We start from the raw sequence: 13,487 nt of genomic DNA on the forward strand, positions 1-13,487 counted from the left end.
TTCAGGTCTGAGATTTGACCTTTGTGGATTTAAATGTCATTGCTTACTTATATAATCCTTTGTTATTTCTTAATACTTTTTATAGCAAAGATGTTTAAGATTATTAATTGCTGAATTTCATATTATATAATTAGGTTTGCTTTGTATAGTTTGTCAATATATGACTGTTTATTTAACTTGCTTTGAATTTTTTTCACTTAGTTTTGGTTCATTTTAAAAGTATTATTAATACAATATGTTTTTATAGAAAATTTTATAAATCGTAAAATTCTAAAGAAGAAACAAAATATCCAAAATATAATGCCCAGAGATAAATGGGAGGGAGAGAGAACCCCGGGCAGACTCATTGCTGAGCGCGAGCTGGAGGCAGGGCTTGAGCTCAGGACCCTGAGATCATGACCTGAGCCAAAACCAAGAGTCGGAGGCTTAACCCACTGTGCCACCCAGGCGCCCCCACAAGTACTTTATCTTAATATAATTGTAGACATTTAAAAATTTCCTTGGGAGATTCCATTGTAGATTTCAGTGTAAGAATCTATTTAAATAAAAGAGGTCTTGATTTTGTAGAATATTTTCTCATTATATCCCCAAGATTATTTAATAATTATTTTACCCCTATAATTTTACTCTATAAATATTTAAAATAATAATGCTATTGAATAGTTTTATGTGTACCATATACTAAGGGGTGCCAGTGGTGTTTCTCAGCTATTTCATCCCTCATGATTACCTCCTAGGGAAGTAGATAACAGTAAAATATATGTTATAACTATGAGACACCCAAGACATAAAAACCAACTCTTCTAAGAGAAAATCAACAAACAAGCATGGACTGGGACTTCAAATTTCCATAAAGGAAATACACATATGTATAAACAAAAGCATTCCATCCAGTTTTTCTTTAGTGAGGAATATAAAACTAAATACAAACATAGAATGGGAACAGTATAGAGCAGATTATGTTTTTTAAAAATATGATTATAGGACCATAAAATGAAATGTTTGTGGTCAGTGTTTGTGTTAGGGTTCTCCAGGGCAACAGAACCGATAAAATATATATATCTTATTATTATAAGAAATTGCCTTATATAGAAGTGTTGACTCACTAAACTGTATACCTGAAACTAATATTACACTGTATGTTAACTAACTGGAATTTAAATTAAAACTAAATAAATAAATTCTGGGGGGAAAAAAGGAAATTGGCACATGCGATTAAAGAGGCTGACAAGTCCCAAGATCTACAGTCAGCAAACTGGAGACCCGGGAGAGATGATGGTGTAGGTACAAAGGCTAGCAGCATTAAGAACCAGGAGGAACTGAGTTTCAGTTTCAGTTTGAAAGCAAGAAAATACTAATGTCCCAGATGGAAGGCAGTCAGGCAGGAGGAGTTCCCTCAAGGGATAGTCAGCCTTTTTGTTCTTTTTCAGGCCTTCAGCTGATTGGATAAGTTTCACCCACATTAAGGAAGGTAATGTACCAATTCAAATTTTTTTAAGGCAAGGTGTTTTTTTCCAATTTTACTGAGCTATATTGGTATATGACATTGTATTAGTCCAAGATGTACAACATAATAATTTGATACATATATATGTATACTTACATATATTACAATTATATATAATATATATATATTGCCAAATGATTACCACAGTAAGTTTAGTTAACATTAATTACCTCACATAGTTATTTTTTCTCTAATTATGAGAACTTTTAAGATTTACTCTCTTAATAACTTTCACATATATAGTACAGTATGTTAACAAAGCACAATGCTGTACATTACATTCCCAAAACTTATTTATCTTATAACTGGACATTTTTATCTTTTGACCACCTTCACCCATTTCCCCTACTCCCCACCCCCTCTTACTGGCAACCATCAGTATGTTCTCTGTATCTGTGAATTTGTTTTTTTTTGGATTCCACTTATAAGTGAAATTATATAGTATTTGTCTCTCTCTGACTTATCTCACTTAGCATAATGCCCTCAGAGGCCATCCATGTTACCACAGTTGGCAGGATTCCCTCCTTTTGTGGCTGAATAATATTCCATTGTATATATGTTACAATTTCTTTATTCATTCATCAGTGGATACTTAGGTTGTTTCTATGCCTTGGCTCTTTCAGTAATGCTGTGATACATGAGGGTGCAGATATATTTTTGAGGTAGTGATTCCATTATCTTTGGATATATACCCAGAAGTGAAATACTAGATCTAGTTCTATATATATGAATAGCATTTCATATTATATTTAGTAGTTCATAGTAGTATTTAAGTAGTATTTATATGAGCATATGGTAGTTCTCTTTATAATTTTTTGATGAATTGACATACTGTTTTCCATAGAGGAATCTCCATACTATTTTCCATAGTGGTCAACAGTGTGCAAGCATTCCCTATTTTCTACAACTTCACCAGCACTTATTTCTTGTCTTTTTGATGATAGCCATTTTAACAGGTATGAGATGATAACTTGTGGTTTTGATTTGCATTTCTCTTATGATGAGTGATGTTGAACATCTTTTCATGTACCTGTTGGACAGTTGGATGTCTTCGGAAAAAAATGTCCATTCAGTTTCTCTGTCATTTTTTAAATCAGATTGTTTGGTTTTTTGCTATTGAGTTGTATGAGTTCTTTATATATTTTGGATATTAGCCCCTTCTCAGAGATATGATTTGCAACTGTTTTCTCCCACTCCATATGTTGCCCTTTCATTTTGTTAATTGTTTCCTTTGCTGTGCAAAAGCTTTTAAGCTTGATGTTCCCTCTTGTTTTTTATTTTGTTGCCTTTGCTTTTGGTGTCAAAGCCAAAAAGTCATCACCAAGACTAATGTCAAGAAGCTTACCCCCTATGTTTTCTTCTAGGAATTTCATGGTTTCAGGTCTTATATTTAAATTTTCGACCCAATTTGAGTTGATTTTTTGTGTACGATTTAAGACAGGGATCCAGTTCCACTGTGTTGTGTGTAATTCTAGTTCATCCAACACCATATATTGAAGTGATTTTTCTTTCCCCATTGTATACTCATGCCCCTTTTGTCATAAATTAATTGACCATTTCTGTGTGGGGTTATTTCTAGGCTCTCTATTCTATTCCATTGATTTATGTGTCTTTTTAAGTCAATACCATATTGTGTTGATTACTATAGCTTTGTTATACAGCATGAAATCAGAAAGTGTGGTACCTCCAGATTTGTTCTTCTTTTTCAAGATTTCTTTGACTATTTGGGTTATTTTGTAGCTCCGTGCAAATTTTAGCATTGTTTATTCTACTTCTGTGAAAGATACCATTAGAATTTTGATAGGAACTGCATTGAATCTGAGTCTACATTGCTTTGAGTAGTATGTACATTTTAAAAATATTAATTCTTTCAGTCTCTGAGCACGGAATATCCAATTATTTGTGTCTTCTTCAATTTCTTTCATCAATATCTTATGGTTTTCAATGTACTGATTTTCCACCTCCTTGGTTAAGTTTATTACTAGTATTTTGTTGTAATCATAAATGGGATTGTTTTTAATTTCTCTTTCTGATAGGTCACTGTTAGTATATAGGAATGCAACTGATTTTTGTATATTGATTTTGTATCCTGCAGCTTTACTGAATTTTTTTATTAGTTCTAACAGTTTTGAGGTAGAATCTTTAAGAGTTTTCTATATATAATATCATATTATCTGCAAAGAGAGACAGTTTTATTTCTTCCTTCCAATTTAGATATGGTTTATTTCTTTTTCTTGACTGATTACTCTAGCTAGGACTCCCAGTACTTTGTTGAGTAAAAGTGGTGAGAATGGGCATCCTTGTTCAATTAAAATGTTAACCTCATCCAAATAAATAAATAAATAAATAAATAAATAAATAAAAATAAAAAACACCCTTACAGGTACACCCACAATGCTTGACCAAATATCTGGGCACCAGGCAAGTTGACACATAAAATTAACCATCACAGTATTATTCATAGCAGATGCAGAGTCAGCAAATAACTAACATTATAGTATTATAATCTGTGAAAACTATTTGTTTTGAGTTTCAGTTAAGGTCATCCTTTAAAATGTTACAAAACTGGGCGCCTGGGTGGCTCAGTAGGTTAAGCGTCTGCCTTCAGTTCGTGTCATGATTCCAGGGTCCTGGGATCAAGTCCCACATTGGGCTCCCTGCCCAGCAGGGAAGCTACTTCTCCCTCTCCCTCTACCCTTCCCCCTGCTCATGCTCTCTCTCTCTCTCTCTCTCAAATAAATAAATAAAATCTTTAAAAAAATGTTGCAGAATAGTTACACAACTGATAGTAGGCAAGAAGTTCTTTTTTTTTTTTGATGTAGTGTTCCATGATTCATTGTTTGTGTATAACACCCAGTATTCCATGCAGAACGTGCCCTCCTTAATACCCATCACCAGGCTAACCCATCCCCCTACCCCCCTCCCCTCTAGAACCCTCAGTTTGTTTCTCAGAGTCCATAGTCTCCCATGGTTCGTCTACCCCTCCAATTTCCCCCCTTCATTCTTCCCCTCCTGCTAACTTCCTCTTCTTTTTTTTAAACATATAATGTATTATTTGCTTCAAAGGTACAGATCTGTGATTCAACAGTCTGGCACACTTCACAGTGCTCACCATAGCACATAACCTCCCCAGTGTCTATCACTCAGCTACCCCATCCCTCCCACCCCCCACCACTCCAGCAACCCTCAGTTTGTTTCCTGAGATTAAGAATTCCTCATATCAGTGAGGTCATATGATACATGTCTTTCTCTGATTGACTTATTTCACTCAGCATAACACCCTCCACTTCCATCCACGTCGTTGCAAAAGGCAAGATCTCATTCCTTTCGATGGCTGCATGATATTCCTTTGATTATATATATATATATATACCACATCTTCTTTATCCATTCATCTGTCGATGGACATCCTGGCTCTTTCCACAGTTTGGCTATTGTGGACATTGCTGCTATAAACATCGGGGTGCATGTACCCCTTTGGATCCCTACATTTGTATCTTTGGGGTAAATACCCAGTAGTGCAATTGCTGGGTCGTAGGGTAGCTCTATTTTCAGCTTTTTGAGGAAGCTCCATACTGTTTTCCAGAGTGGCTGCACCAGCTTGCATTCCCACCAACAGTGTAGGACGGTCCCCTTTCTCCACATCCCCGCCAACATCTGTCATTTCCTGACTTGTTAATTTTAGCCATTCTGACGTGTGAGGTGATATCTCATTGAGGTTTTGATTTGGATTTCCCTGATGCCAAGCAGTGTTGAGTACCTTTTCATGTGTCTGTTGGCCATTCGGAAGTCTTCTTTGGAAATATGTCTGTTCATGTCTTCTGCCCATTTCTTGATTGGATTATTTGTTCTTTGGGTTTGAGTTTGATAAGTTCTTTATAGATTTTGGATATGAGCCCTTTATCTGATATGTCATTTGCAAATATCCTCTAACGTTCTGTTGGTTGTCTTTTGGTTTGGTTGACTGTTTCTTTTGCTGTGCAAAAGCTTTTTATCTTGATGAGGTCCCAATAGTTCATTTTTGCCCTTGCTTCCCTTGCTTTTGGTGATGTTTCTAGGAAGAAGTTGCTGCGGCTGAGGTCGAAGAGGTTGCTGCCTGTGTTCTCCTTTAGGATGTTGATGGACTCCTGTCTCACATTTAGGTCTTTCAACCATGTTCAGTCTATTTTTGTGTGTGGTGTAAGGAAATGGTCCAGTTTCATTCTTCTGCATGTGGCTATCCAATTTTCCCAGCACCATTTGTTGAAGAGACGGTCTTTTTTCCATTGGACATTCTTTCCTGCTTTGTCAAAGATTAGTTGACCATAGAGTTGAGGGTCCATTTCTGGGCTCTCTGCTCTGTTCCATTGATCTATGTGTCTGTTTTTGTGCCAGTACCATACTGTCTTGATGAATACAGCTCTGTAATAGAGCTGGAAGTCCGGAATTGTGATGCCACAGGCTTTGCTTTTCTTTTTCACCATTACTCTGGCTATTCGGGGTCTCTTCTGGTTCCATACAAATTTTAGGATTCTTTGTTCCATTTCTTTGAAAAAAGTGGATGGTATTTTAATGGGGATTGCATTGAATGTGTAGATTGCTCTAGGTAACGTTGACATCTTCACAATAGTTGTTCTTCCAATCCATGAGCATGGAACCTTTTTCCATTTCTTTGTGTCTTCTTCAATTTCTTTCATGAGTATTTTATAGTTTTCTGAGTACAGATCCTTTGCCTCTTCGGTTAGATTTTTTCCTAGGTATCTTACGGTTTTCGGTGCAATTGTAAGTGGGATCGACTCCTTAATTGCTCTCTCTTCTGTCTTGTTGTTGGTGGATGGGAATGCCACTGATTTCTGTGCACTGATTTATATCCTGCCACTTTACTGAATTCCTGTATGGGTTCTAGCAGTTTTGGGGTGGAGTCTTTTGGGTTTTCCACATAAAGTATCATTTCATCTGCAAACAGTGAGAGTTTGACGTCTTCTTTGCTGATTTGGATGCCATTGATTTCTTTTTGTTGTCTGATTGCTATGGCTAGGACTTCTGATACTATGTTGAATAGCAGTGGTGATAGTGGACATCCCTGCCACATTCCTGACCTTAGGGGAAAGCTCTCAGTTTCTCCCCATTGAGAATGATATTCGCTGTGGGTTTTTATAGATGGCTTTTATGATCTTGAGGTATGTACCCTCTATCCCTATACTCTGAAGAGTTTCGATCAAGAAAGGATGCTATATGTTGTCAAATGCTTTTCTGCATCTATTGAGAGGATCGTATGATTCTTGTTCTTTCTCTTGTTAATATATTGTATCACGTCGATTGATTTGCGGGTGTTGAACCAACCTTGCAGCCCAGGGATAAATCCCACTTGGTCGTGGTGAAGAATCCTTTTAATGTACTGTTGGACCCTATTGGCTAGTATTTTGGTGAGAATTTTTGCATCCATGTTCATCAAGGATATTGGTCTATAATTCTCCTTTTTAATGGGGTCTTTGTCTGGTTTTAGGATCAAGGTAATGGTGGCCTCATAAAATGAGTTTGGAAGTTTTCCTTCCATTTCTATTTTTTGGAACAGTTTCAGGAGAATAGGTATTAATTCTTCTTTAAATGTTTGGTAGAATTCCCCTGGGAAGCCATCTGGCCCTGGGCTTTTGTTTCTTGGGAGATTTTTGATGACTGCTTCCATTTCCTTAGTGGTTATAGGTCTGTTCAGGTTTTCTATTTCTTCCTAGTTCAGTTTTGGTAATTGATACATCTCTAGGAATGCATCCATTTCTTCCAGGTTATCTAATTTGCTGGCATAGAGTTGCTCATAATATGTTCTTATAATTTTTTGTATTTCTTTGGTGTTGGTTGTGATCTCTCCTCTTTCATTCATGATTTTGTTGATTTGGGTCATTTCTCCTTTCTTTTTGATAAGTCTGGCCAGCGGTTTATCAATCTTGTTAATTCTTTCAAAGAGCCAGCTCCTACTTTCGTTGAGCTGTTCTACTGTTCTTTTGGTTTCAATTTCATTGATTTCTGCTCTGATCTTTATTATTTCTCTTCTCCTGCTGGGTTTAGGCTTTATTTGGTGTTTCTTCTCTAGCCCCTTTAGGTGTAGGGTTTGGTTGTGTATTTGAGACCTTTCTTGTTTCTTGAGAAAGGCTTGTATTGCTATATACTTTCCTCTCAGGACTGCCTTTGCTGCATCCCAAAGATTTTGAACAGTTGTGTTTTCATTTGCATTGGTTTCCATGAACTTTTTAATTCTTCTTTAATTTACTGGTTGACCCATTCCTTCTCTAGTAGGATGTTCTTTAGCCTCCATGTATTTGAGTTCTTTCTGTCTTTCCTCTTGTGATTGAGTTCTAGTTTCAAAGCATTGTGGTCTGAAAATATGAAGGGGATAATCCCAATCTTTTGGTACCAGTTGAGACCTGATTTGTGACCTAGGATGTGATCTATTCTGGAGAATGTTCCATGTGCACTAGAGAAGAATGTGTATTCTGTTGCTTTGGGATGGCATGTTCTGAATATGTCTGTGAAGTCCATTTGGTCCAGTGTGTCATTTAAAGTCTTTATTTCCTTTGATCTTTTGCTGAGATGATCTGTCCATTTCAGTGAGGGGGTGTTAAAGTCCCCCACTATTATTGTATTGTTGTCAATGTGTTTCTTTGCTTTTGTTATTAATTGCATTATAAAAGTGGCTGCTCCCATGTTAGGGGCATAGTTATTTACAATTGTTAGATCTTCTTGTTGGATAGACCCTTTAAAGTAGGATATAGTGTCCTTCCTCATCTCTTATTACAGTCTTTGGTTTAAAATCTAATTTGTCTGATATCAGGATTGTCACCCCAGCTTTCTTTTGGTGTCCATTAGCATGGTAAATGGTTTTCCACCTCTTCACTTTCAATCTGGGGGTGTCTTTGGGTCTAAAATGAGTCTCTTGCACACAGCCTATTGATGGGTCTTGTTTTTTAATCCAGTCTGATAGCCCGTGTCTTTTGATTGGGGCATTTAGCCCATTTACATTCAGGGTAACTATTGAAAGATATGAATTTAGTGCCGTTGTATTGCCTGTAAGGTGACTGTTACTGTATCTTGTCTGTATTCCTTTCTGGTCTATGCTGCTTTTAGGCTCTCTCTTTGCTTAGAGGACCCCTTTCCATATTTCCTGTAGGGCTGGTTTCGTGTTTGGAAATTCCTTTAGTTTTTGTTTGTCCTGGAACGTTTTTATCTCTCCTTCTATTTTCAATGACAGCCTAGCTGTATATAGTGTTCTTGGCTGCAGATTTTTCTCGTTTAGTGCTCTGAATATATCATGCCAGTCCTTTCTGGCCTGCCAGGTCTCTGTGGATAGGTCTGTTGCCAATCTAATGTTTCTACCATTATAGGTTACAGATCTCTTCTCCCGAGGTGTTTTCAGGATTTTCTCTTTGTCTCTGAGACTCATAAGTTTTACTATTAGATGTCGGGTTGTTGACCTATTTTTATTGATTTTGAGAGGGATTCTCTGTGCCTCCTGGATTTTGATGCCTGTTTCCTTCCTCACATTAGGGAATTCCTCTGTTATAATTTGCTCCAATATACCTTCTGCCCCTCTCTTTCTTCTTCTTCTGGGATCCCCATTATTCTAATGTTGTTTCGACTTATGGTATTGCTCATCTCCCGAATTCTGACCTCGTGATCCAGTAGTTGTTTATCTCTCTTTTTCTCTGCTTCTTTATTTTCCATCATTTGGTCTTCTATATCACTGATTCTCTCTTCTGCCTCATTTATCCTAGCAGTTAGTGCCCCCATTTTTGATTGCACCTCATCAATAGCCTTTTTGATTTCGACTTGGTTAGATTTTAGTTCTTTTATTTCTCCAGAAAGGGTTTCTCTAATAACTTCCATGCTTTTTTCAAGCCCAACTAGTACCTTTAAAATCTTGATTCTGAACTCTAGGTCCGACATCTTACTAATGTCCGTATTGAGTAGGTCCCTGGCAGACGGTACTACCTCCTGTTTTTTTTGTTGAGGTGATTTTTTCCGTCTTGTCATTTTGTCCAGAGGAGAATAGATGAATGAGAAAACAAAATGCTAACAGGGTAACAACGTCCCCAGAAAATATACTCTAAACAAATCAGAAAAGACCTGAAACCAGAGGAAAAGAAAGGAAACGAAAGAAAAAAGAATGAGAAAAAAGAAAAAGATAAAAACAAGCAAAAGCAGAACAAAACAAAACCCAGAATATCATCAAATATGATTAGGCTGGTGCATAGATCAGTGCCACACACTAGATTTTGGGGGTGTTTTGGTCTGTTCGAAGAAAGTGCCTCCCAACATTTTAAAGAAAGACAGACATATATGTACAAAATAAGGGTTGATACGATGAAGGGATGGAAGATGAGTGTAAAGATGAAAATTATAAAAAATTTTATAAGAGGAATTGATAAGAAGTTGTTTGAGAAAAGAAAGAAGAGGATAAAAAAAAGAAAGAAAGAAAAGGGGGGAGAGAATGTGATGAGGCAGGAGACTAGAACAAAGCCATACACTATAGATTTAGGGTATATTTTGATCTGTTAGAAGAAACTGTATCTCAAAATTTTAAAGAGAGAACAACTTATATATATATATGCCAAAAATAAGGGTAACTACACTGAAGGGATAGAATATGACTCTGAAAATGAAAAATAAAAATGTTTTTTTCAAAAAGGGATTGATAAGATGTTGGTTGAAAAAGGGAAAAAGAAAAATTAAAAAAGAAAAGACAGTTAAAAAACAAATTAACTTTGAAAGACTAAAGAATCGTGGTAAAAAAGCCATGAATTCTATGTGCCGTATTCCCCTAGTGCTGGAGTTCTGCCGTTCTCATGGATCGGTAAACTTGGTCTTGGCTGGCTGTTCTTGCTGATCTTCTGGGGGAGGGGCTTGTTGCCGTGGTTCCCAAATGTCCTTGCCGGAGGCAGAATTGCCCCACCCTTGCCTGTCCGGGCTAAGTAATCTGCTCGGGTTTGCTCTCGGGAGCTTTTGTTCCCTGCAAGCTTTCCGTGTAGCATTGTAGGAGGAGAGTGAAAATGGTGGCCTCCCAATCTCCGCCCCGGAGGAGCCGAGAACTCGGGACCCCGCTCCTCAGTGCGCCCCCAGAGAAAAGCAGTCAATCACTCCTGTCTCCCCGGTCTCCGGCCACACTCCGTGCTCACCTGGCTTGTGACCGAGCGTTTCTATCTCTGGCACACGACTCGGTGTGGAGTCTCCAAACCCAGCAGATCCCTGCGGTGCGCTCCTGCACCTTTCCTCCCGGGGGAGGAAGGGGTGGCACTTTTATTTTGAGATTCCTTTCATATTGTAGCTGACATAACTAGATTATTTTTAAGTAATTCTTTTATTTATAGTTTTATTTTTACAAATAATTGATATATTCATCTACTATTCACCATGCTATAAAATTGTAAGGAGAATATATATGAATACTGATTCCATAGCTAATAAAACATTTATGAGCCCAAGCAGAAGGTCACAGAAGAATGTTTATAAGCATTAGGTATTAAATTGACAGATGTTGTGGAATCAAAGTTGCACATACACAGTGGGATACTCATCATGAATTCTACTTGATGTTTAAATGAGAGAGATATCAAGTAAGTAGAAAACTGTTTAAACATCTTCATGTGCATCTTCTTCTACATTTGAGTTTATTTTTACTTGGTGTATAGGAGTCCTAACAGAATCATGTTTCCACCCCTTCCAGGTGAACAACTTCTCAAGGAAGCCTGGCATCCTATAGCCCTTGCTTAGAATAAAATCTTTAAAAGCAATTGTTCCATAAAGATCTTCAAGAATATCCTGTTCAGGAAAATTCTTTCCATATCTCCCATCTTGAGCCTCATGTAAGACCTTGGGATCAATCAAAGGTTCATCATTTATTAGCTTTTTCCACAACTTGGGCTTCAGGTACCATGCTCCATACCTCATCTTCACCCAGTTGGGTTTGTAAGGATTCTGTGGTGTCTTGAGTTTCCTCTCCCAATTTTCCCACTATATGGAGAATTTTATATTCTCCATATCCATTATATGGATAATTTTATATTATCCATTTTATCTAGCCCCATTCTGTACTTTAGGTCCAAAGGAACATGGTTTCCTTTCTTCGTGTGGCTCATGTCATAGGTTGGTTTGCATTCATAGCCAATGTCAAACTGTTTCATGATGAATTCTTCGTCAATGCCCAAGTCTCCAAAAGTAGCAACACATTTGCAGAATTTCTGGACTCCTGTCGGTACTTTTCTATGAAGAGGAGGATTTTTGAGCAAATCCTTTGTGCTTGACCTCCTTTCTTCATGAGGTAACTTGTCTGGATGTGACCCAGGAGTCTTCTTGGGAAGTTCCGGGTTGACTTTGGTAGGACATTTCTCACTAAGCTTTGTGGGGGGCTTCATTCTTTTCTTGGTGTTCTGACGATAAGCCCATGTGTCCTTCAGCTTCTTGTCAGGATCGAGCACTTCCAGCACCTTTAATAAGAGGTCTGGAGGTAGATCGTTCTCCAGACTTGGGCAGAGAGCCAAGGGATGCTCGGTCAGGTGGTCTTCGATATCCTCTACGAATGCCTTCCGTGCTAGCTGGGCTGGCGACAGTGTGGAGAACAGGTCTGCTTTGTGGATCAGCTTTTTCTGATTCTTTGTGAGGGCAGGTTTGAGAACTCTGTGAGCAATCATGGGAAGAAAGCCTTCCTTAGGGCCACGTGTGATCAGATCCTCACAAGGTGGACATCCCCTCCTGAAGTCGTCCAGCCCCTCTTTCACAAATATCCACCACCGGCTGTCCAGGGTGGTGGGGAACTTGAGAAGCTTGTTCTTGTGCTTTGCGAAACACTTGGAAGGTAACCTGTCTTTGTACCAGGGCTTGTGTTCATGCCCAGGGGTTGGTTCCAGTGGCCCAGGACTTAACAGCCACTTCTTGTCCACCATGGTACCTCTGGTCCCGGGGCGATCACCAGCTTCAGTGGTTTGTTTTTCGGTTGCTAGGAGACTGCATAGCCAGGCGCAGTCAGATTCTTCCCAGAGGTGGGTCAACGCAGGTGCCCTCTGCAGCCACCTTTCTCCTGGAATGGGCAGTGAAGGTTCATTCCTTTTTGTTGCAGGATACTATTCCATTATATGGGCGTGCCCCACAGCTTATTTATCCATTTGTCTTTTAACAGACATTTGGGTTGATTCCAATTTGAGGCTATACAAATAAAGCTGCCACAAATATTTGTGTTCATGTCTTTGTATACATACGTACTTTAATTTCTTTTGGTTAAATTTTAGCGAAGAGAGGAATGGCAGAAGCATATGCTAGGTGTTTATTTAACATTTTAGGAAACCACCAAACTTTCTGAAAGTGGTTGTACTATGTAATATTTCTTCTAGTAGTGTATGAGAATTGCACTTCCTCCACATACTCCCCAACACTTGGTATAGTCATTTTAATTTTGGCTATTCTGATAGGTGTGTAGTGGTATCTCACTGTGCTTTTAATCTGCGTTTCCCTAATGACTATCTGTTTGTGTGCTTATTTGCCATTTATCTCTTATGTGGTGAGTATCTGTTCAAATTTTTTACACATTTTAAAATTGTATTGTCTTGGGGCGCCTGGGTGGCTCAGTCGTTTGGGCATCTGCCTTCGGCTAGGGTTGTGATCTCGGGCTCCCTGCTTGGCGGGGAGTCAGCTCCTCTCTCCCCCACTCCCTCTGTACACTTGCTCTCTCTCACTCCCTCTCAAATAAATAAAATCTTTAAAATAAAATAAAATAAAATTGTATTGCCTTATATCATTGTGTTTTGAGTTCTTTGTGCTTTCTGAATGTAAGCCCTTTGTCAAATATATGATTTGTAAATTTTTCTCTCAATCTTTTCTCTCCATCTATGGCTTACGTCTTCATTGTCTTAACAGTGTTTTTCAACGAGCAGAGTTTTTACATTTGATGAAGTGCAATGTATCCGTTTATTTTTTTATGGATTGTTCTTTTTGTGTTGTATCTAAGAAACCTTTCCCT

At 38.1% G+C, this 13,487-nt stretch overlaps 1 pseudogene; it reads right to left on the minus strand.

Annotated features, from left to right (window-relative positions):
- Positions 1-11,107: 11,107 nt before the first annotated feature.
- LOC114202747 (protein FAM47E pseudogene) lies at positions 11,108-12,417 on the minus strand (annotated as a pseudogene).
- Positions 12,418-13,487: the final 1,070 nt, after the last annotated feature.

This window comes from Eumetopias jubatus, unplaced genomic scaffold (genome assembly GCF_037043125.1).
Source record: "Eumetopias jubatus isolate StellerSeaLion01/CBP00866 unplaced genomic scaffold, mEumJub1_p1.0 scaffold_11, whole genome shotgun sequence".
In the NCBI taxonomy this organism is placed as follows: domain Eukaryota; kingdom Metazoa; phylum Chordata; class Mammalia; order Carnivora; family Otariidae; genus Eumetopias; species Eumetopias jubatus.